Source organism: Peromyscus leucopus, chromosome 16_21, assembly GCF_004664715.2.
Source record: "Peromyscus leucopus breed LL Stock chromosome 16_21, UCI_PerLeu_2.1, whole genome shotgun sequence".
NCBI lineage: Eukaryota > Metazoa > Chordata > Mammalia > Rodentia > Cricetidae > Peromyscus > Peromyscus leucopus.
Window position 1 is genome coordinate 56,085,553 of NC_051084.1, and position 27,319 is coordinate 56,112,871.

Here is a 27,319-nt window from a genome sequence, read left to right on the forward strand (position 1 = left end):
ACCTATATGGCAACATCAGAACATAGTGATTCTACACCTGTAAGACCTGAACATACCAAGAAAGAAGAAACAGAAGACATCAACCCTAAAAATGACTTTAAGAAGATGATAGAGGCCCTTAAAGAATAAATAAAACATTCCCTCAAATAGGAAACAAAAACTTTCCTTAAAGAGAAAATGAAAAACTCCCTTAAAGAGGAAATAAAAACTTCCCTTAAAGAAGAAATGGAAAAACCCCATTAAAGAGGAAATAAAAAACTCCCTTAAAGAAATGAAAGAAAAAACGAACAAAAAAAAATGGGAAGAAATCAAATCAAGCCAAGAAAAAGCAAATAAACAGATAAAAGAAACATTCCAAGAACTGAAAAATGAATTTGAGATAATAAAGAAAACACATGCTGAGGGAATGCTGGAAATAAAAATCCTGACTAAACGAACAGGAACTACAGAAACAAGCATAACCAACCGATTGCAAGAGATGGAACAGGGAATCTCTGACACTGAAGACACAATAGAGAAAATAGATTCGTCAGTCAAAGAAAACACTAAAGACAAAAAAGTCGTAACACAAAACGTCCAGGAAATTTGGGACACCATGAAAAGACCAAACCTAAGAATAATAGGGATAGAAGAAGAAGAATACCAACTCAAAGGCACAGAAAATATATTCAACAAAATCATAGAAGAAAACTTTCCTAACCTAAAGAAAGAAATACCTATGAAGATACAAAAAGCTTACAGAACACCGAATAGGCTGGATCCAAAAAAAAAGTCCCTTCCCACATAATAATCAAAACACTAAACACACTGAACAAAGAAAAAATATTAAGAGCCGCAAAGGAAAAACACCAAGTAACATATAAAGGCAAACCAATCAGAATAACACCAGACTACTCAATAGAGATTATGAAAGCTAGAAGATCATGGACAAATCTCATGCAGACACTAAGAGACCACGGATGCCAACCCAGACTATTATACCCAGCAAAACTCTCAATCACCATAGGCGGAGTAAACAAAATATTCCAGAATAAAACCAGATTTAATCAATACCTGTCCACAAACCCAGCCCTACAGAAAGCACTAGAAGGGAAAATCCAACCCAAAGAACATAAACACATTCATGAAAAATCAAGCAATAGTTAATCCCACACCAACATATACCACAGAAGGACAACACAACACAACCACAAAAATTACAGGAATTAACAATCACTGGTCATTAATATCCATCAATATGAACGGTCTCAACTCACCTATAAAAAGATACAGGCTAACAGAATGGATAAGAAAACAGGACCCATCCATCTGCTACATACAAGAAATACACCTTAACTTCAAAGACAGACACTACCTCCAAGCAAAGGGCTGGGAAAAGGCTTTCCAAGCAAATGGACCTAAGAAACAAGCTGGTGTAGCTATCCTAATATCTAATAAAATAGACTTCAAACTAAAATCAATCAAAAGAGATCAGGATGGACATTACATATTTATCACGAGAAAAATCCACCGAGATGAAGTCTCGATTCTAAACATTTATGCTCCAAATACAAAAGCACCCACTTCCATAAAAGAAACACTACTAAAGTTTAAAACACACATCAAACCCCACACATTAGTAGTGGGAGATTTTAACACACCACTCTCACCAAAAGACAGATCTACCAGACTGAAACTTAACAAAGAAATAAAGGACCTAACAGATGTTATGACTCAAATGGACCTAATAGATATCTACAGAACATTCCATCCTAACACAAAAGAATGTACCTTCTTCTCAGCACCCCATGGAACTTTCCCAAAAAATGACCACATGCTTGGACACAAAACAAATCTCAACAGATACAAAAAAATTGGAATAACCTCCTGTATCTTATCAGACCACCATGCCTTAAAGTTAGACCTCAACAACAACAAAAATTATAGAAAACCCACAAACTCATGGAAACTGAATAAGGCCCACCTGAAACACCAATGGGTCAAGGAAGAAATAAAGAAAGAAATTAAAGAGTTCCTAGAATTCAATGAAAATGAAAGTACAACATACCCAAACTTATGGGACACTATGAAAGCAGTGCTTAGAGGAAAATTCATAGCTCTAAATGCACACATAAAGAAGATGGAGCAATCTCATACCAATGAATTAACAGCACAACTGAAAGCTCTAGAACAAAAAGAAACAAACTCACCCAGGAGAAATAGACGCCAGGAAATAATCAAATTGAGAGCTGAAATCAACGAAATAGAAAACAATAGAAAAATCAATGAAACAAAGAGTTGGTTCTTTGAAAAAATCAACAAGATAGACAAACCCCTAGCCAAATTAACCAAAAGGCAAAGAGAGAGCACCCAAATTCACAAAATCAGAAATGAAAAGGGAGACATAACAACAGACAGCAAGGAAATCCAGAGAATCATCAGATCATACTTCAAAAACCTGTACTCCACAAAAATGGAAAACCAGGAAGAAATGGACAATTTTCTGGATAAATACCACATACAAAAATTAAATCAAGACCAGATAAACCATTTAAATAGACCAATAACCCCTAAAGAAATAGAAACAGTCATCAAAAGTCTCACAACCAAAAAAGCCCAGGACCAGATGGTTTCAGTGCAGAATTCTACCAGACTTTCAAAGAAGAACTAATACCAATACTCTTCAAAGTGTTCCACACAATAGAAACAGAAGGAGCACTACCAAACTCTTTTTATGAGGCTACAATTACCCTGATACCCAAACCACACAAAGATGCAACAAAGAAAGAGAACTACAGACCAATCTCCCTCATGAACATTGATGCAAAAATACTCAACAAAATATTGGCAAAACGAATCCAAGAATACATCAAAACAATCATCTATCACGACCAAGTAGGATTCATCCCAGGGATGCAAGGGTGGTTCAACATGCGAAAATCAGTCAATGTAATACACCATATAAACAAACTGAGAGAATAAAACCACATGATCATCTCCTTAGATGCTGAAAAAGCCTCTGACAAAATCCATCACCCCTTCATGATAAAGGTCTTAGAAAGATCAGGAATACAAAGAACATTTCTAAACATAAAAAAAGCAATTTATAGCAAGCCAACAGCAAACATCAAATTAAATGGAGAGAAACTCAAAGCGATACCACTAAATTCAGGAACAAGACAAGGCTGTCCACTCTCCCCATATTTATTCAATATAGTACTAGAAGTTCTAGCTAGAGCAATAAGACAACATAAGGAGATCAAAGGGATACAAATTGGCAAGGAAGAAGTCAAACTTTCACTATTTGCAGATGATATGATAGTATACATAAGTGACCCCAAAAACTCTACCAGGGAATTCCTATAGCTGATAAACTCCTTCAGTAAAGTGTCAAGATACAAGATCAACTCAAAAAAAAAAAAAAAATCAGTAGCCCTCCTATACACAAATGTTAAAAGGGCTGAGAAAGAAATCAGAGAAACATCACCCTTTACAATAGCCACAAATAATATAAAATACCTTGGGATAACACTAACTAAACAAGTGATGGACCTTTTTGATAAGAACTTTAAATCTCTAAAGAAAGAAATTGAAGAAGATATCAGAAAATGGAAGGATCTCCCATGCTCATGGATAGGTAGGATTAACATAGTAAAAATGGCAATCTTACCAAAAACAATCTACAGATTCAATGCAATCCCCATCAAAATCCCAACACAATTCTTCACAGACTTGGAAAGAAAAATACTCAACTTCATGTGGAAAAACAAAAGACCCAGGATAGCTAAAAGAAACCTATACGATAAAGCAACCTTTGGAGGCATCACCATCCCTGACCTCAAACTCTACTATAGAGCTATAGTAATAAGAAACAGCTTGGTACTGGTATAAAAATCGACATACAGCCGGGTGGTGGTGGCACACGCCTTTAATCCCAGCACTCGGGAGGCAGAGCCAGGCGGATCTCTGTGAGTTTGAGGCCAGCCTGGGCTACCAAGTGAGTCCCAGGAAAGGCGAAAAACTACACAGAGAAACCCTGTCTCGAAAAACCAAAAAAAAAAAAAAAAAAAAAAAAAAAAAAACGACATATGGACCAATGGAATCAAATTGAAGACCCTGACATTAATCCATGCACATATGAACACCTGGTTTTTGACAAAGGAGCCAAAACTACATAATGGAAAAAAAGAAAGTATCTTCAACAAATGGTGCTGGCATAACTTGATGTCAATATGTAAAATATTACAAATAGATCCATATCTGTCACCATGCACAAAACTCAAGTCCAAGTGGATCAAAGACCTGAACATAAATCCAGTTACACTAAACTTAATAGAAAAGAAAGTAGGAAGCACTCTTGAATGCATTGGCACCTGAGACCATTTCCTAAATAAACACCAACAGCACAGACCCTGAGCACAACAATTAATAAATGGGACCTCTCGAAATTGAGAAGCTTTTGTAGGGCAAAAGACACAGTCAATAAGACAAAAAGACAGCCAACAGAATGGGAAAAGATCTTCACCAACCCCACATCTGACAGAGGATTGATCTCCACAGTATATAAAGAACTCAAGAAACTAGACATCAAAATACTAAACAGTCCAATTAAAAAAATGGGCTAAAGAGCTAAACAGAGAATTCACAAAACAAGAACTACAAATGGCTGAAAGACATTTAAAGAAATGCTCAACATCCTTAATCATCAGAGAAATGCAAATCAAAACGACTCTGAGATACCACCTTACATCTGTCAGAATGGCTACAATCAAAAACACCAATGACAGCCAATGTTGGAGAGGATGTGGAGCAAAGGGAACACTCCTCCACTGTTGGTGGGAATGTAAATTTGTACAACCACTGTGGAAATCAGTATGGCGGTTTCTTAGAAAATTAGGAATCGAACTACCTCAAGACCCAGCCATCCCACTCTTGGGCATATACCCAAGGAATGCTGATTCATACCATAAAGATACATGCTCAGCTATGTTCATAGCAGCACTATTTGTAATAGACAGAACCTCGAAACAACCTAGATGCCCATCATCGGAAGAATGGATGGAAAAAATGTGGTACATATACACAATGAAGTACTACTCAGCAGAGAAAAACAATGAATGCATGAAATTTGCAGGCAAATGGATGGAATTAGAAAAAATCATCCTGAGTGAGGTAACCCTAACCCAGAAAGACAGTCATGGTATGTACTCACTCATAAGTGGATTCTAGATATAAAATAAAGAATAATCAGACCACAACCCATAGAACCATAGAGGCTATATATATAGCATGGAGGTCCCTAGGACAACTGTGGCTTATAATAAATTTCAGTTTTACTCAATTATTGAAAAAAAAAATACCCAAATGAATGGAAACACATGAACTATGAACCAAAGGCTGAGGGGCCCCCAGCTGGATCAGGCCCTCTGAATAGGTGAGACAGTTGATTGGCTTGATCAGTTTGGGAGGCAACTAGGCAGTGGGACAAAGTCCTGTGCTCATTGCATGAGTTGGCTATTTGAAACCTGGAGCTTATGCAGGGACACTTGGCTCAGTCTGGGAGGAAGGGACTGTACCTCCCTGGACTGAGTCTACCAGGTTGATTGCAGGCCTAGGGGGAGGATTTGCCCTGGAGGAGGTGGGAATGGGGGGTAGGCTCTGGGTAAGGGGAGGGGGTGGGAGAATAGGGGAACCCGTGGCTGATATGTAGAACTGAATGGTATTGTAAAATAAAATAAAATAATTAAAAAGAGAAAATCTTAAGTAGTGAAAACTATTTTGTAAAACATTAATCAAAATAGTGACCTAAGAAAAACAGATATAACATAATATATCACTTAAACTTTTGATTAAATAAAATGATACTCTTATGTAGAGGAATTAATGTTCCTCTAAGTGAAATAAGTTGTCATTTCCCACTGAATTTAAAGAGTGTGAGAGAGAGGTAGTAGTAGTATAGTAGTAGTAGTTGTTGTTGTGTCAGCAGCAGCAGCAGCAGTAGCACTTTCTCTCCTTAAGAAAGAACCCAGCCACAAGACCTGACCACTTCCCAATATAAACTCTGAACAGTAGCAAAGAGTCCAGCATTCATTTTAAGTGACATAAGTGACATATTATTCAGAATGCAAAAGAGTATTTGGTGTTATGCTACAGAATTTGACTTTGATTTCTATAGCCTTCAAATATTAGACACAACCTTTTAGGTATCTCCTAAACGATTAATTTGTTTTAAAGTATAATCTTCATGCTTTCTGATTCAGAATCATCTCGAAATCTTTTTCTGATGATACATGCTATTTAACATATACACATTTAATTGGCAGAACTATCAGATATAAAATACCTGCATTTCAAACAAATATATCACATCATTCATATGTTTACAATTTGGTGGGGGGGTATTAACTATAGTATTTGTTTTCTTCTGTGTGCATTGGTTCATGTCTGCTTTAAACTCTGTTGATCATGAGTGTCTCAGCATTGCCAGACATCGCTCACTTATAGTTTCAGTAATCTTTCTCTTATCATTATAATTCTAGGGCATTATTTTAAATTGTATACATTAAAGAGCTTCTAAAATTACATTATATGCGATAATATTAGAGTTCAGAATCAGAATGTCTGGCTCTTAGGGCCTGGACATCAAATATATATTAAAAGCTTCCAGAAAAATATTGAATAAGAAAAATTAAGAAGAGCTATAAGGTCTCATTAATCATCTTCATACATGCCCAACACACACACACACACACACACACACACACACACACACACACACATGCACAAGCACGCACGCGCGCACGCACGTACGCATGCACACACAGAGAGAAATAGCCTAACCTACCAATTAAAGAAACTTTTGGAGAGCTTCAAAACAAAAACAAGGTACAAAAAATCCCTAGATAGCATGAAAATAAAGAATGGAGATATCATTACAAAATGTAATGGAAGCAGCACGCTGTGTGTCACTCTGTTGAGTTCAGCAAAGTGTGGCTTCAAGAGTGAGCTACGCGTCTTACCTGGAGAAACTGAAGATCAGCAATGTTCCACTGTACCATCAATTATAGATTAGGCACTCACACTTTCCAGTCTTTACTAACAGTAACTGAAGATGATGGAGCTGCTTGATGACCATGCTATGGTGCCCTCACCCCCATCTAGACACAATGCCACAAATCATAGCCATTCCATGGTTTCTGGCTCTGAGCTCTAGATATCAGAGAAGAGGTTGGTCCACTTATGCCTGCCCCATGGAACTGATATTCTGGATGCCCACGGGTAGGGTAGAGAGAGGTCCCTTGAACTGCACCATGCCTTATTGTGGTAAAAGATACTAGGGAGACTATTACTGCCTGAGCTAGGAGTCTAGTGTCCCTTGTTCCTCCCACAGGCACTTTCTTTGTCCTTTAATGGTGACCACTGGCTTTTATCAAGACAGACTTCTGATGACTGTGCTACATAGCTACAATGCTCATCCTGAAGGCCAGTCTCTTCCACTTCCCACCCTCAAGCCTCTACCCTCTACAAAGTCAAGTGCTTAAACATGACAGTAGCAATGGGGGAGAGGTTTCTTCCGCTGAAGCCAATAGGTTGTAAAGTATAGATGAAAAGGCTAAACTTCCAAATATTTACTTATCCAGATATATCTATGAATTGCACAAAATGTCAAAGCATGAAACCACCAAAGCATCACTATTTTCCAATAATTGACCCAAGTGGCATGGAAACCTATGAGTTGTTTTAAAAACAATTGAAATTAATTACTATAAAGGTCAGTCAACTGAGACCATAGATGGAAAACTCAATAAATCAAGAAAACAATACATGAATAAAATGAAAGTCACAAAAAGGAGGGAGAAGCCCTTTAGAAACAGAAAGCAATTCTTAATTTTTAAACTTTTCATTGAATTTTTTCTTTCTTTTTCCCCTATTTATTTTTTATTGAAAATAGATTTTTTTTTCATAAAGTATATTCTAATTGAGGTTTCCTTTTCCACAGCTCTTCTGAGATCCTCCTCATTTCCCCCCCCCCCACACACACACATTAGGATTCCTCCTAATCCACATACTTTCTGTCTCTTCTTAAAAAACAAACAGGCATCTAAGGAATAATAGTAATATAAGTTTTTAAATGAACTGAAACAGGAAAAAACAAACAGAAGATAATCAGCCAAGGGGGTATGTGGAAATCTCAAGAATCACACACAGATGCAGTAACATTGGTTTGCACAGACAGGAACCCCACAAACACACAAAACTGGAGGACATAATGCACATGCAAAGAGCCTGTAAGGTTAAAACAGAAAAGGGCCCTGAAAGCCTCTTATGAGACAAAGAACATTCAAAGATGCCACTGAGTTTGTTTTGTGTTATCCATCTTTTGCTGGACATGGGGCTTGCCTTTAAAAGTGGAAATCCATTGGAAGGAACTATCAGTTAGTGATAGCTTCTAGGTTAAGGATGGGAGCTTATGCCTGTGCCTCCTATCAGCACTGGGATATTATCTGAAAGAAGCCTGCAGGCCTTGTGCATACCTCCACAGTTTCTATGAGTTCATATGTGATCAGTCCTGCTCTCATTAGAAGGCTTGTTTCCTTGGTGTCTTCCATCGTATCTGGCCCTTACGATCTTTCTGAATCCTATTCTTCTGGGTTCTGTGAACCCCAGGGGGAGAGATTTGATGGAGACATACTATTGAGGTGTCTTCAAGATCTTTCACTCTCTGAATATTGTCTAGTTGTGGGTCTCTGTATTTGTTGGTGGTGAGCACAACTGGCAGAAACAACCCAGGAGACTATGTCAGAGGATGGTTCATTTATTGAAGTAACAGACTAGCTTATAAAGCTCCAGTTGGGGGGAGGGCAAAAGAACAAGGGAATAAACCTAATTTGCATGTGTGGACAGATTGAGGGCAGGCAAACATTAATAAGCCATGAATTCACACACAGACGCATATGGGAGGGAGTCCAGGGAGAGCAGAGGTAGACACTTTGCAGGTATATCAGTTGGCAGACTACTAGTCACATGATTTCTGAGGAGTCCGTTTTCTGATGGGGAGACAGAAGCTTAACTGACACTAACATGACATGGCCTTTGTCTCTCTGGAGCTGAGTGAACCCGGGCCTAATTTGAATAGGGAGCAGCCCCACTCCTGCCCTGTTCTCTGAGAGAGATATCTAGGGAATGAGCAATGGTCTATCATACCTCAGCTGGCCTGGAAGCCCACACTTCAGGAGACAGCTTTTCTGTTGATGACTGAGCAAGGCACTAATATATGAGTGTAGCAAAATGCCATTAGGAGTCGTTTTATGGCCACATCCCTTAAACATAATAGTATTTTTGGTTTTTACCCTATGTCCCTGGACTATCTAGTTTCAGGCTCTCCCCCCCCCCCACCCCCGAGCATTGTCAGGCATGAGTGACACCTTCTGGATTGGACCTTAAATCCAATCAGATGTTGATTGGTTACTCCCACAAGCTCTTAGCCACTATCACACTAGTGCTTCTTGCAGGCAGGTAACTGTTGTCGATTGAAGAGTTTCCAGGTGTGCTGGTGACATTCTCCTTGGGTAGTGTGCAGAGTACCTTCCAGTAACACTGGTTAGTAGGGATGAAGGCTTCTGGTAGGCACCAGCCTGACTTCTCCATTTTCAACGAGTTGTATAGGTGTTGTCTTCAGCAATAGTACCTTACTATCAGTTTGTAGGAAGCAATACTGTAGCCTTGGCAATAGTCTGAGTTATTTGGGGGTTCCTATGGGTACAATTTGGCCAACAACTCAATTAGATGTAACATATTTCTTGTCATTGGAAGCTACATTTGGTGACAAGAGACATTCAGTTGGAGTTGTCTTATCCCTTATTTGGTAATTTCATTGAGATCACTTTCATACATGTAATATATTTTGGGAAGCCCTCCAGTGGCCCTTATTTGTAGCTGCCCCTCCATGCATCCCTTCTCTTGCCTTCTCTTCCTTCCCCATCTCCATGTAATCCTCTTGTTCTTATCCCCACTGCAGTTGTCCATCAATAGCTATTTATTCTATATTTTCTTCCTAGAAAGAGCCACCCCCATTCCCTTACTCTATACCTAACCTCTGTAGTTGTATAGATTTTCTCTTGTTTATTGAACATTTAATAGCTAATATCCACATATAAGTGAATACATACCATATTTGTCATTCTGGGCATTTTTTTCTAGTTCCTTCTACTTACCTGTGAATTCCATGATTTCATTTTTTAATGGTTGAATAATATTTCATTGGGCAAATGTACCACATTTTCTTTATAAACTCATCTGTTGAGGGTCATCTAGGTTGTTTCCATTTTCTGGTTATTATGAATAGATCAGAAATGAACTTGGTTGAGCAAGTGTCTCTGTGGTGAAATGAAGCATCCTAGGTATATGCTCAAGAGTTGTATGGCTGGATCTTGAGCTAAATCCATTCTCACAGTCCTGAAGAACTAACACTCTGGGTTCCATAGTGGCTGTACAAGTTTGTACTCCCAGCAGCAATGAATGACTGTTCCCCTTAACCCACATCCTTGACAGAATGAACTGTCACTTGTATAATCGATCTTGGCTATTCTGACTGGTGTAAGATGAAATCACAATGTAATTTTGACTTGTATTTATTTGATGATTAAGGATGCTGAACATTTCTTTAAGTGCTTCTCAGCCGTTTGAGTCGTCTCTTTTGGAAAGTCTCAGTTTAGATCTGTACCCTATGTTAATTGGGTTATTTGTTTTCTTGATGTCCAGTATTTTTGTTCATATATTTTTATATTAGCCCTCTACTGGATGTGCAGTTGTTAAAATTATTCCCACTTCTATAGCCTGCCACAAAGATGCCCTTTGCCATACAGAGGCTTTGCAGTTTCATGAGGTCCAATTTATTAGTTGTTGTTCTTGTGGTCTGTGCTATTGGCGTTCTATCAAGGAAGTCTTTTCCTTTGCCAATGAGTTAAAGATTGTTTTCTTCTATCAGATGCAGTGAATCTGGTGTTGTGCTGAGGTCTTTCATCAATTTGGAGTTGTGTGTTTGTGCAGAGTGGTAAGTATGGACCTATTTGCACCCTTCTACATGCAACCATCCAGCTTAACAAATATTATGAACTAAACAGAGAGTTTCAATACTAGATTCATGAGAGAAGTATCTGTGAACATAAACAGCTAATTTGAAATTATCTAGAGGGAAAAAATGAGAAAGAGAGTGTGGAAATTAATTGTAATATATACAGGACACAGCGAAACAACTCAGTATACACAGTGGGTGAGATGATGAAAGAAAGAACCATAAAGTAAAGGAAGCAATGACTGTTTATGGTTCCAAACCTCATCTTAGGAGACATGAATGAATAAAATAATATATAATTGCATGTTACATATTACACTCATTATAGGTTTTAAAGACATATAGGCTTAAGATAAGATATCATAAGATGGACATGATAGTTCATGAAAATGATAAAATAAAGCATAGGTGATTATGATAAAAATTAGATTTCAACTCTGAAAATATCTCTAGAGAACATGGTCAGGTCAGGAACAGTACCTGAACAATAAAGGGTTAAGTCAAATGAAATATGTAAAATTATACACATAAGTTCACACATCAAAATACCTAAATATATTAAGAAAATATTAACAAACCCAAATAATAGTCATAAGGGACTCAGTACACATGCAACACTGGATAGAAGAACAACACAGAGAACCAGTAAAGAAATACCTGACTTCAATAGCACTGAGCAAATTTAAACTTTATTGTAACCCAAATGAAAATAATACTCAACACATTAATAACTGAGACACACCACAAAAGCAGTTCTAAAAGGACAGCTTATAGAACCAAGTAAAAAAGAAGAAATAACTTAAATAAATAGTACACATATACACCTACAGTATGAACAAAATGAGCCTAATGCTGGAAAGTAGATAATTATGATAGCTAGACCAGATATACATAAAATTGAGAAAAAATAAAGCAATAGAAATGATTTAAAACTAAGAGTTGCTTCCTTAAAGAGTTAAACAAAATCAAGAAACATTTTTCTAGACTAAGAGAAGAAAGAAAACTCAAATACAATCAGAAATCCAATATGAAACATTCAAGCTGATACAACCAAATACACGATATTGTGAAAAACTACCATGGGCAATTTATGCTAATAAATTGTATAACTTAGAGGAAATGAAAGATTTCCCAGAAACTTGCTAAAATGGAATCTTGGGGATGTACAAAATTCAAATAGATTAATAAGTAAAGGACTAACCCTCTGCTTCCTACCCTCAGAGAGTTATTTGGTCTCTGCTGCTGTGTTAAAGCACTGACCAAATGAAACTTGGGAGGGGTGATTATATTTCATTTTACTTTTCCACATCACTGCTAATCATTGACAGGAGTCAGGGCAGGAACTTATATTGGAGCCTGAAGCAGAAAACATGGAGGAACATTGTTTCCTGACTCTTCATTCACCATAGGCTTCTATTTAACTATCTTTGCTATACATCTCAGGACCACCTACAAAAAGATGGTTGTGACCAAATTGGTTTAGGCCCTCCTGCATCAATTAATAATCAAAATAATCCCCACAATCTAATCAGATATGGGCAGTTCTTTAATTTAGGTTTTCCACTCAAATGAACTTAGTCTTTGTCAAGTAGACAAAGCTCAATAAGACAACTTTTAAACTCTTCTAAAAATAATAGACAGAAAAAGTTACCTACCTCTTAGGAAAGTTACTGAAGGAATAAAAAGCTATCTTTTATAAGTGAATGACAAATTTAGATAAAGTAGAGACAAATAGACAAACAGGCAATTCCAGATTAGTAGACAGTGAAAGAATTACTAAATCTGGTGGTTTAGATATCATGCAGTTTGGACACTAGCAAGATGAGATAGGCTCTCTCACCTACATGTAGAGCTGTTAGTTAATATTTTAAAGACAGGGAGTATCTCATGTAGTCCATGGTAGCCTTGAACTTGTTATGTAGCTGAAGATGACATTGTACTGACTCTCCTGCTTCCTCCCCAATGTGTGCCATCATGCCTGGCTAGCTTTTATGTTATGAAAATACAAAGAGAGAAGGAAGTAGAGGACAATCGCTGATATTGTATTAAGCCATTTAATTGCTTTCTTAAGTCAATATATGTCCTCTTTAAAGTACTTATCTGTGTTCTCTATAATCTAATAAATATTTTTAAGCAGACAGGTGGACATATTTAGCAGCATAATTTATCTGGCTGCCCACATATTTCCACTACTACTATATATCACAGCTCATTTTATTATGGCAAACCCAAAATACATGCTATTACAACTTCCAAATTAATTGTAAGAGGCTACCCTCACCTTGGCACCAAAACCAGGTAAACACACTACAAGAAGATAAATCTATTGCTTAACAATTTTGATGAACACAGATAAAAGTATATTCAATAAAATAACACCAATCTACATTGAGTAATACATGTCAAAGGATGCTCAACATGATTATATGGCATTTGTACCCAGGAAGCAAGCCCTATGTGACTTATACTACTCAATCAATGTGATGAAATGTAGTAATTAAATTAATGGGAAAATCCCGATTATGATATAGACACTGATAAAGCACATGATGAAATTAAACATATGTTCATAATTTGAAAGTTCAACAAAAAGGTAAGAAGGAACGTATTGCAAAATTATAAAGACCATATTTTCTGGTAAAACAATTAACTTAATCTCTGGCTGAAACTTTAAAACCTTCCACTTGTAAAGTCTGGAATAAGGGAAGAAGCTTGCTTTTACTATTTCATTTTAATATAGTTCTGGAAGAACAAGCCAGAGAAATTAGAAAAGAAAAAGTATTGGTACAGTGACAAGACACTTGAGCAGACAATTTAAAGGAGGAAAGACTTGTTTAGGCACATGTCTCCAAAGGGTAGCTGATGCTTAGCTGGCTCTGCTAGTTTCAATCTAGTGAAGCAGAGTATCATAGCAAAAGGAAATAGTGGAGAAAAAAATGCTACTTGTTGGCAGCCAGGAAAAAGAATGATGCTGAGATGTACTAAGACAGTATGTGCCTTTCAGAGTTACTCTCAGTACATACTTCTTCCAGCTAGGATCTACCATATAAATGTTCACAACTCCCCCAAATAAGGATAGCGATTAAGGAGTAAGCCTAGAGGACATGAGCCTGAAGAGTCATTTCATGTTCAAAAGGTAGCAAGTCCAAATTGATGAGGAAAGGCACAATTATTCCAAACAGGAACAAAAGCAAAACAATTAAACAAATAAATTCATTGTGCATTAGTATACAGAATAGAATCAGTATAAAATCCCTCATTTGTATATACCATTGAAAAATGATCTTTGAATAAACTTAAGAAATCAGTGTTACTCAGAGTAGCAAAAACTTAATAGAATACATAGGAATGAATTTACATAAAGCAGTAAAATACTTGTAAATAAAATAATTATTTCAAAAAATTCACAAAGCATATTAAATAAAATCCATATAAATAAAGCAATATCCATACCCCAAAAGAGATAATTAATACAGTTAAATTTTTACACTACATGAAGTAATGTACAAGGCAAGGCAATCAGTGTCAAAACCCTAGTTCAATACCCTACTGAAATAGCAAAACAACCTAAAATTTACATTGAAACCGCAAAGGACCCAGAAGTCTAACAAATTTGGAACCATCACATTTCACAACTGTCCTGATTTCAAAGTGTGTCAAATGCTACCGTAGTCAAACAGCATCATACTGAAATAGAAATAACCATGTAATTTTTTTTAAACATCAAAAACAAAAGAGTTCAGAAATGAGTCTAAGCATGCATAGTCTACTAGTATTAAACAAGCACACCAATAAAGCAAGCAATTGAAAAGGAAATTCCAATCACCAATTAGAGCTTCAAAAATTATATACCCATGTGCAAAAAGGAGAGACTAAGTGCTGACCTCAGAAGATTGACTTAGTTGGAGTTCTATTGCTTTTATGAAACACCATGACCAAGAAGCAAGTTGAGTGATAATGGGTTTATTTTGCTCACACTTATGGCTTGTTGTATATCACTGAAAGAAGCCAGAGCAGGAACTCAAACAGGACAGGAAGCTGGAGGTAGGAGCTGATGCAGAGATCATGGAGGGGTGCTGCTTACCTGCTTACCCTTATGGCTTGCTCAACCTGCTTTCCTATATAATCCAGGACCACCAGATGAGGGATGGTGCTGTGGGACAATGCTCTTGTACACTGTAAAGATTTGTCACTTGAATTGGTTAATAAAATGTCAATTGGCCAGTAGGCAGGCAGGAAGTATAGGTTGGATGACCAGACTAGGAGAATTCTGGGAAGAGGAAGGGGGGAGTCAGGAGATAGACACAGAGGAAGCAAGATGAGAATGTTGCACTGAGAAAAGGTACCAAGCCACGTGGCTAAACATAAATAAGAATTATGGGTTAATTTAAGTGTAAGAGCTAGTTGGTAAGAAGCCTGAGCTCCTGGCTGAGCATTTATAAGTAATATTAAGCCTCCAAATCACTTAATTGGGAAACAGCTGCCAGGTATTCAGGAATAGGCAGTCAGGAGAGAAACTTCTGCCTACAGGATGGCACCACCCACAGTGGGCTTGGCCCTCCTCCATCAAACACTAATTAAGAAAATGCCTTACAGGCTTGCCTACAGCTAGACCTTATGAAGGCAATTTCTTAACTGAGGTTCCCTCATCTCACATGACTTTTGCTTGTATCAAGTTAACATAAAACCAGCCAACACAGTCATACACTTTATGTAATTGAAGAGGATACCTGGTTTTTCAATTCTGTGACAAAATACCTGAGCACCACAAGTTAAAAAAGGAAAGAATTATGCCCTCTCATATTTCAGTCAATGGCACACTGGCTCCATATTTCTGCAAGCAAAAATCAGAGAAGAAAATGGGCAAGGGAGAAGATGCATCCTTCTAGATTATTCTCAAGGTAGGTCCACTTCTCAACTTCCTTAACTCCCAATAATGCCACCACATGATGAACTCATCAAGATACCCACTGATGGGAGCTCAGTCTTCAGAGCCAGCCATCTTCCCAAAGACTCAACTCTGAAGATTGCTTATACTAAGGAGAAATATTTGATATAAGGGCCCTTTCAGAAGACACTTCACACCTAAACCTTAAGAAAAGCATATATTGAATAAGGAATTTATTCCCCAAACTAAAGACATTCACACAAGTCAGTAGCAAACCTAACAAGCAAAATGTGACTTGAGCCAGAGGAAATTTATAATTTTTTTTTCAAAAGAATGCAAAGTGCCAGCAGGTATAAAAATGTTCTCAATATCACTAATCACCAGGGAACTGCAAGGCAAAATGTTGGTGAGTGACTAATTTACATGCATATTAACATACTAATTTACATTTACTAATTTACATACAATGAATATTATGAGGAAAAGCTCAGGAGAAGGTATGGGGAACAGGGATCTCTCTTGAATACTGGTAGTATGAAATCAAAAACATCTGAATGATCATCTCTAAATACAGAACTATACCAATACCAATACTGTGTGTTTATCCAAAGGAAAAGAAATCATATTTAAGACACACTTACAGCTCCATGTTTATGGCAGCACTATTCACAAGAGTGAGGCATGAAAATGGCTGGTGAATAAAAATATATATCATTCTTATTACAGAGGAATACTATTTAGCCATAAAAAGAATGAAATTCTATGATTTACCACAACAAAGGATTGTAATGAGAGATGATTGTGCTAATTGAATTAATCTGGTACAGAAAAAAAAGTAACAACTGACTCAGTCTCACATAAAAACTTAGAAAAACCCTGAAGTGAGAGAAGTTCAGAGTAGGATAGCAGTTGCTAGAGGCTGGAAAGATTAGGGAATGGGAAAGGGGGAGTAAAGTTGATCAGTATATTGAAGCATTACACAGTAAATAGATGTAATAAAATACTGTACTTCTATCAGTGTGTACTGTTTTACATTTTGTGTATACTTAAGATTAATTTAATGTAAAATTTCAGGAATTTATGCTTGACTTCATAGAGTTTATGTTCTGTCCAGGCTGGGTGTGAGATATTGAGTTGAGTCTGCAGAGGATTGTTGCTTTAAAAGAAGGGCTGAAATGGTCTTTGATTACAGTCTCTTTACTATCTAAAATCAAATATTCAATAGTAAACAAGAAAAAAATTTCACTCCAAGTCACTTAATTTGGTGTTAGAACAAATTCATCACTGTATTTTTTTTTTTTTTTGGTGGGGGCGGTGGGATGCAGAGAGAAAAGGGTTTATTTGTCTTACACTTCCACATTGTAGTCCATCATTGAAGGAAGCCAGGACAGGAACTCAAACAAAGCAGGAACCTGGAGGCAAGAGCTGATGTAGAGACTATGGAGGAATGATGCTTACTGGCTTGCTCCCCATGGATTTCTTAGCCTGCTCTCTTACAGGACTCAGGACCACCAGCCCAGGGATGGCATTACCCATGATGAGCTGAGCCCTTTGCCATTGATCACTAATTGAGAAAATGCCTGGTAGTCAGGCCTAATGGAGGCAATTTCTCAATTGAAGTGCCTTTCTTTCAGAAGACTTTATTTAGCTTGTATCAAATTGACATAAAACTAGCCAGGACAGTGTTGTATATGGACGTTGGTGGTACCTGCTGAGGTGGGAATGTTACCAAGTTATGAAGTCTAAATCATGAGAGCTCAATCACTGGAAGATTCTAAAGCCTACCCCACAGTGGCACACTTCCTCCAACAAGGCCATACCCACTCTAACAAAGCCACACCTCCTAATAGTGTGACTCTTTATGAGTCAATTATGGGGGCCAGTTACATTCAAACTACCACAACTGGGAAAATTATTATTTAAAAAAAAAGTTCTCCGTAGAAGGCATGATCACCAGATCAAAATATGATAAAAAAAAATTTCCATGTCTTGAGTAGGATGATTTTATATGGCACTTAGGGTATAAAGTTTGGGACTCAGGGCAGACAAGTAATTAATTATACATGAAATAACACAGACTCCATGAGACCTAGAACACCATGTTTAAAGAACAGCCAAACCTTGTTATTCACAGATTTAATAGGTGTGAAGACACCTCCTTGTTAAGATTAATTTTCTCCTTCAGAACCAACACTCTAGCACTTCTGTGACCATGACTGTCATACACAGACCAGGAGACACATGAATACCCTGCAGTACAAGGTACCAGCCATGTCCAGCATGTTGACACCTGTGATGCTTTTGGAATATGTTCAATGCCATGTGCATTTTGTCGTGTGACATTTCTTGGTCTGTGTATAGATGATTTTGCTATTTTAGCTGTTTCATGCCTGGTGTTGAAAAGCGTTCCATTGTTCCAAAGCACAAGAAGGCTGCAATTGTGGAGCAGCGTGTGCTGCTAGCCTTTTCAGACATGTGAGCAAGAGCTCATTGTATCAGACATGTATATTTATTAATACATAGGATATAAAAATACATGAAAACAAAGTTATATATTAATTTTACAAAGATTTGTTTTTACTTGTGTGTCTGTGTCAATTTGAATATATGCCACATAGTTACAGGGACTTTCAGAGGTGTCCAGGCTGTTGTGAGCTGCTCATCAAGGGTGCTGGGATTCAAATGTCAGTCTAGGTTTGTTTTTATTTTATCTTTTGTCATTATTATTCTTATTATCATTATCACCATCACCATTATCAAATGACTATTTGCTAATGAGAGTAAGAGTATGTGCATTTAGCCGGGCAGTGTTGGTGCATGCCTTTAATCCCAGCACTCAGGAGGCAGAGCCAGGCAGATCTCTGCACATTCGAGGCCAGATTGGACTACCAAGTGAGTTCCAGGAAAGGCACAAAGCTACACAGAGAAACCCTGTCTCAAAAAACCAAAAAAAAAAAAAAAAGAGTATGTGGATTTGAGGGGTGGAAAAATGGGGAAGATCTGAGAGAAATTGGAGGGAGAGAAACCACCATAACCAGAATATATTGTATGATGAAAAAAAACTATTTTCAATTAAAACAAAACAAAATTATCCAAACTGTGTCCTCCACAAGAGCAGTACCTGTTCTTAACCACTGAGCCATCTTTCCAACTATGTGTTTATTTTGTAATGAAAATATAACAAGTCATTCAGGGTTCTTACACAATATTTCTTCTAGAAACAATCCCCACCCTACATTGCTTCTTTGTATGATGCCATAGAACACAGTAACCACAAACAATGGGAACTAACCATGTGCACATACACAGAAGCTGTCCAACAATAATTCACATTTTTCCAAGGAAGTGCCCACTGCTGCCAAGGCTGCCCCAAAATAGATCACCTAGTACCCTAATACCTACCCCAGACACTAGAATATTTATGAAATCCACCCTGTCACACCGTAGCCTTTATCTCCCTTCTTATCTGGTGACAAGACTCTCTAGAATTTTTCCTCTGGCTCATAGCAGAGGCTGAGAAAGTAACACCTGAAATGGGAAACAGTATTGAAGTCCCAAACTCTCTAAAGTGAAAAATGATGTTCTAAAAATGTTGGGTCCTCAAATAACAGTGCAAAGTTGCCATACGGTTTATCATTCAATGGCTATTTTAGTACAAAGATATTGATAGTAGTAACTACTACTATTATTGAAAGTTTCTTATGAAGTGCCCTATATTTACCTAGCTTCATATTTCATCTCATGTAATATTCATATTGTAAATTCTACACGTTTATTATAGTAGTATCTATCTTTTAAGGAGACAGAATGTGAAGTAAATTCAGTGCCTTTCCCATGATCACATAGTTAATAAATTGTAGCTGACACTAGAACCACAAGAGTCCCAAATCTGTCGAGACTTTTAGAACAAAAAAAAAGACATTTAAGGAAGTTTTCCATCAAAAAAGTAACAGATATATAAGGTGATGCTTCAAGTAAAGGTATGTTACGGAGACTGAGTAGCAATTCTCTCTGCTTAAGGAATCATTGAATCACTTCAAAAGAAAATGTAATCCAGAAGAAAGAATATGTAAAGTGAGATTTATCTACGTTCTATGCAATTTCCACCTCTTCAGAATAAAGATGCAGCTGATCTCACATTTTATCTTACTCATAAATCATTGACATGTATTGTTTAGTTTAGATCAAATAACTAGTGTTAAAAATTGCCCAATTATCAATTATAATTAATCACATTTTCTTAATACCGGCACTGATCACTTGATACTTTGGCTATAGATTAAAAGTTCCATTTGATGTATAGCTTTTTCTTATATTTCATTTATTAAAAATGCAGCATCATTCTCCTGTGGTCTGAATTTGGTCTTTCAGTAACTTGCTTGCATTCCTCCAGCACCTGACATTTCTATGAGTTATATTATACACAAAGCCTTGATTGGATGTGGAATGGATTTATTTCTCAGTATCACAAGCCCATTAAGATGAGCATTGTGATGTTAATTTTAGGCATCAACTTGATTGGTATCAAATAAGAGAAATCAATCTGGATAGGTCTGTAACAGGTACTTATAGATTATTGGTCTGGAAAGATTAACTAAGGCCATAAGACCCTTCCTCAGAGTGGGTAGCATTTTCCAGCAGTTGTCCAGATATAAGGAAGTTGGGGGGGAAAACACTGTCTTTTTGTCTGGTCACCTTTGACCCTTGCTGATGAATTTATCTGCCACTTATGCTGCCACATCTTTCGCTCACATCAGAACCCAGTTTCTAGTGACCTACAAGGATTCCTGTAGACTCTGAGTACCAGATTGGTACTGCTGAAGCATTTAGCCTTATGGACCATTCAGGGTCTAGGTTATCAGTCTTTCTAGTATGCAGTCAGCCATTATTATGCTACTTATTCTGTATCATGTAAGCCAATTTAATATATACCCTTTGTAATATATATTAATACTTTTCTTATTGACAACTCTGGGTATAAGCATAGTGTGAATAGCCATTGGCATTATGTCAAATAATGTTTTTACTGAGGTTTGTGGATTAAATAATTTAGGTATATTTCATCATGTTAGCTGGCATATTTTGTAAACAGTAACTTTGTTCAATATTTCTTCAGGTTCATTTTTTTCCAAGATAGATAATTTTTTGTTTTCCTGTATTAAGCAACTTTCACTTATTTATTTGGTTCCTCAATAGCCTATTAAGGGTAATTAATTAGTCATGAGTTTTTCTAGTATCATCGACTGATTGATACAAACAGAGTTAATGCTTTATGCCAGTGGAATCTGTTTCAATGCATAGTGGAATTATTCCTATAGTTAGTTCTAAATTTCTTCTGATAAGAATTCCAGAATCTGGTGGATTTCAATTTAATTTGGCAATGAAACATATCCCAAATATATTTTGTATACTGTAGCTTGAGTTTTCCTGCCCGGCCCACAGTCAGGACAAATTTCTCTCACCCGCCAGTCCCACAGCCACTTAGACCCAACCAAGTAAACATGCAGAGACTTATGTTGCTTACAAACTGTATGGCCATGGCAGACTTCTTTTCTTATCTAGTTCTTCTATCTTAAATTAACCCATTTCTACTAGTCTATAAGTTTCCACTTGGCTTGTGGCTTACCGGTACCTTATATCTCTCTTGTCATGGTGGTGGCTGGTGGTGTCTCTCTGCCTCAGCCTTCCACTTCCCAGAATTCTCCTCTCTCTTTGTCCCGCCTATACTTCCTGCCTGGCTACTAGGCAATCAGTGTTTTATTTATTAACCAATCAGAGCAACACACTTAACATACAGAACATCCCACAGCACTTCCTCTTTTTTTTTTTTCAAAATGGAAGGTTTTAACTTTCACATAGTAAAATTATATATATAACAAAACAGTTATTTAGCAAGAATTACAGTTACAATATCTAGTCTATTTATAATATCTAGTCTATTTGTATTTGGCAAAATAAAAGAAGATATCCTATCTATCCTATATTTGTGAGTCTAAGGTTTCATATCTAACTTATAAACTGAGGAAATTATAACAATCCAGTCTTTAACTACATCAAAAGCCCCAGAAGGATATAATATTATCGGAGAAATAGAAGAAGGACACAAGCAACTTTCAGGAGTCTTGCAGGGTAGACAGAGACAGCTGGTAGCCTAGAAAGTTACCTAATATTTTTCTGTAAAGTTGGGGCACCTGTCTTCAGCCCACAGGCCTAGAGTCTCTCAGTCACTTCTTTCTGTGTCCTGTAGAATGTCTAGCAGTTTCCTCTGTGAAGCAGGAACCTGAAGGACCATTTTGTCAAGCAAAGTTCAGTGGTTATCTTCCTATGGGTCCTGCATGTCCACTTGATCAAGCAGTCTAGGCAAGAACAGTTTCTTGCCCAGATGACTATTCCCAGGTGAAGATAAACTCCATATGGAGTGTCTTTGATGCCCATCCTCCTCTATGAAGTAAATCTGGTGCTGCCAGGAACAGAAATGTCTCATTGCTCAGGAAGTGTAAATTTTTAAAACATTTTAAATGTCATATTCTGTAGGTCTTTTAAGTGTTTGAAGATTACCTATCTATCTGAAATATATCTATGTATACCTAGATAACAACATGACTATAAGTTTGATTATCATAGAAGACTAATTATTAATCTGTATTTTTAATTATCCATTACAATCTAAATGAGTTAAATAAATATAATACCTTAAAAATATAGAAATATATATACAGTATAACAAAATTAAGTTTAAACTAAACTTGATTCAATAAACTAAAACCAATAGCAATATAAAATATTTTAAACAAGTTGCTCTTTAATAGTAGATTCAATAATATACCCTTTCATCCTATCATATCTATATCCCCTTTTCTTCTTTAGAAAGACATTGCATTTATAATCAACATGCTTTAAATAAAAATATTGGTTTTTAAAATGTTTTAATAACTTAGAAAATTTTTCTTTTTTTGTTATGACTATGAGACATGTCGGCTCCTGCAATACCAATCCACTTCAGAGAAAAATATAGGCATTGAAGAAACTGCATATGGAGTTTTTCACTGTGGCAAAAGTTAGCTGCTGGACAACAAAGTATCCTCGAATCGACTGCTGACAAACAGGACAAAATGGACAGACAGGACACAAAACAAAGGACTACTGATTCTTGCCAAGACAAGTGTGGTTGTGGCTTTATAAAAAGGCATCTTCTGAGGCCAGAACAATAAGGCACAAATCCCAGAAGTGGCCTTTGCAATCTGGAAAAGGTACCATGGCTTTTTCTTCGAAGGCAGCTGAACTGACAGTGGACCGATGGCTTCTGATGTGCAGTGGAACAGCAGCTGAAACAGTTGTTCTTGAAGAGTAACTAAGCTGACAGAGTCTAACCTCTCAGACTGGCATTAAATAGAGGGATGTGGAGAAGAATGAGATGCCAAGATGAAGCTACATACACATAGCCAAGAAGAATGGACAGCTGAATTCAAAAAACATCAACAATTTCCAGAATTTAAAAACCTGAATCATGACATGACACTAGTGGAATTTAGGTGTTTCTGGTACATGGACTGCTCTCACCCAATGTGAGGTTGAATTGTTGACTTTGTGTACATCCTACTTCACAAATGAGTCTGTCACATACGCTAAGCCTATAGGCTGAAGATGATGCCCCAACACTGTAGAGAAACCTCAGGTGACTGTCCAGACAGCTGGCTGTTTCTGTCAACTCACATTTATTTTTTTGGAAGATGCTTGCGTGCACTTCCTGTTTTTGTTAGATAATATTATTTCCTTCTTGGGTTTCTGGGGGAATTGAAGATTAGATAGTTATAGTTAGTTAAAGATTAGATAGTCATAGTTTTCCTTGTTAAGAATCTTAGAAAAGAAACTCACTAAAGAGGTGTAAGTGTATAAATTTGAAAGAAGTTATAAGATAGTTCTGTTAATAATATAAGTTAGGCTAGAAAGTGAATCAGATACATTTTGGACTTACCAAAATAGGATAGATAATGGAATTATTTTCTCTGAATTTGTCAAATACAAATGGACTAGACATTGTTTAAGTATTTATTGCTTGTATATGTGGTATATAATTATTGTACTTTTGTATATAGTTTTTCTTATATTAGTTATAACTTTTTTTACTTTTTTCTTTTTATTAAAATATAAAAGGGAAAATATGGTGATATTTTATTTGTACTGAAATGTGATTTTATTTGTATGTTAATAAATAAAGTTGCCTGGGGGTCAGAGCTAATAGCAAGCCATAGCAGAAGCCGGGCAGTGGTGGCACACACCTTTAATCCCCATCACATGACAGGCAGATCTGTGTGTTCAAAGATATAGCCAGCATGGAGACACACGCCTTTAATCTCAATACCAACCATAGAAAACCTGGATGACTATATAGATAGGCAGTGACGAGGAGGTCATGTGGTTGTGTTTACAACCAATGAGAAGGCAGAACAGAAAGTCAATAAAAAGACAGACACACAGGAAGTAGGTCTCTTTCTGAGGGGAAGGACGGCAGCGGCAGTGAAGGGTAAGAAAGGGTTTTTAATATCACCTCTTAGCTATTGCTCTGATCTCTTGGGCTTTTAACTCTGCATTTGGCTCTGTGTTTCTTATTTAATAAGACTTACAGCTACAGTATGCTTTCCATCCTAATTTTTGAATGAAGAATATTTTTCTGATCTTTTTTTCTTTTTGTAGTAATTGATACTTGAAAACTACAATCTAGTCATTTTTTGAGATGTTCTGACTATCTTTGTTTTAGGTTTGGGTGTATAAAGAGAGGAATATACTTACTTACAAGGGTGACAACAATGAAGAAGTTCTTATATGAACTGGAAAATTCCAGTAGCCATTTATACCCTAGGCATTAGGAGAAAGGGTACCTCTTTCAACAGCATCATTTTTGCTCAGTGATTCTGTTTTCAGATCTCTGACCTCAAGAACTTCAGAAGAATAAATGTGCATGCATGCATGCCTGTGTGTATGTGTATGTGTATGTGTATGTGTATGTGTATGTGTATGTGTATGTGTGTAAGCACAGTGTTAGCAGAAGACTGCTGCTAGAGCCAAATAAAGCTAATACAATTTGGGGTACCATATTGTTTTACTCCTCAAAATACTGAAAAGGCCAGCATAGCTTTGTAATTGGGTAGGAGACACAGGCTGAAAGAAATTTAAAGAAGATAATGGAAAAATTCTAGTTTCCCTGGACATAAAGGTAGTGAAAGACAGAAACTGGAAATTCTGCCAATGAGGGCTTAAGATGAAGTAAGGAATGTTATGAGGAAAGATTACATCATCTTAGAGATTATCCTGTTTATAAACATTCTTTTAGAAAAATATGGAAACTAAATATGTTAAAATATGTCAAGCAAACTGAGTAGAATTTATTCCTACATTTTAAATATTATTTTTATTAGCCTATTATATACACATATATACATGTGTATACATATATACACATAAATATGAATATATATATATATATATATATATATATATATACATAAATACACACAGTTTAATACAATAAGTCCGAATTTAGATGAGGAAGTTTCCAAACACGTTAAGGTTTAACCTGGTTTATTCCTGAAGTTTATTTGAAAAAAAAAAAAGAAAGGAAAATGAAAAAAAATGGAGGTAAGACTTATTAAGTAAACTTCAACTGGATTTAGAAAATGATGTTGTATTTACAAAGATATGTAAATTAAGAAATACACCAATAGTAGTGCTTACAGGGGAACAAATGCTGCACTGAACACCTTTTCTAGTGTTGAAAAGATTAACAGAGCAAGTCAGGAGTCATTCAGCTGTCTCAGCAAAAGCCAAAATTAGACACACAAATTTCTAGGAAAGTTCTGTGAAAGAACCATTTCTCTAACCAGGTGGATCATCGTGATATACATGAGACACATATATTCAGTGCCTTTTACAGTCACCATCATAGAGACTTCCTCTGGCAGCAGACAGGAGAGGGTGCAGAGACCCACAACCAGACATTGTGAAGAAAGAGTCTACATAGGAAGCCTCTATTGGGTCCCTATCCTTATTCACTCAGTTGGGAAGGTAACTGGAAGTCAATATGAGGATTTCTTAGAAAACTAAATATATAACTACTGTACAATCCAGCTGTGACACTCCTGGGTATATAATTCAAGGATTCTAAGTCAGTAGAACACAGAGATGTTTGTACATCCATGCTCATGCCTGGTCTATTCACAGTGTCCAATATAAGGTAACATCCTAGACTTACATCCACAGATAAAGAGATAAAACTGTGGTAAATGCATATCATAGAATTTCATCCATTTGTAAAGACGGGTAAGCTCCTGACTGTAGCAGAAAATGGAAGAAAGGAGTCACTATGTTAATAGAAATAAGCCAGATACAGAAAAACAGATTTTACATTTTCTACATATGTGGAATCTAGACTATATGTCATATAATACATAGTGTATACTGTAGAACATAAAAGCAAAAGGAAGACTATGACAGGGCAAGAAGAGGTATAAAGAATGGAAAGGAGGAGGAACAGAAATGAGAATGGATAGAGTAGAGGGGATGGGAAGAACATATAATGAATGATACCTGTGTATAAAACTGTCATAATGAAACCAATTTCTTTGTATGATCCAGATGATTAATTAAAAATGATTATGCTTTGGCCATCAATACTTTTATGATCTGTGACTGCCTTTGACTTGATCATGTATACATATACTAGGGGATTCATATTCTGTAGAATCCTAAGAAGGATTTAGGATGGCTGTGGTTTTGGTTCTGAACAAATGAGTTTATAAGCATAAAACAAGCAAAGATAAATAAATAACAAGTAGTTGATGGGTACACTGGATAAAATAAATGTGAAACACTGGGTGCTTACAACATCCATTAGAGAAAACTATAGTAGCTAAGAGAGTAAATGAAGTTATCGCCAACAAATCAGAAATTTACAAATATCCAACATAAATCAGCTGGGGAAAGTGAGGCCACCAGCTGGAGTTCCCAATTGAGCATTCTCTCCTTAAATAATCTTACCATGGCTGAACTTTGGTCTTCCTGTTCCCACTAAAGAGATTTTCTAGATCATGTGAAAAACAATGGTACTTCTTTGACAGCAGCTTACATTCAAGTCGTTCTCAAAAACACAATGTTTTTATTCATTGGGTTGTTTTGCTGATCTTCCAAACCCTGTCACAGACCTAGAGAATATATACATGCACATCCCAAGGCAAAGGGCTTTAGAGATTATATTGAGACAAACATGTCAGCATCCTAGCCAGCTTCCTAGTGAGCTCAAATATCACATTGCAACTTACCTATATAATGTATGTTACAATGGGCCTACTCTTCTAGTTGATATTATTGTAATTTGGCTGGAA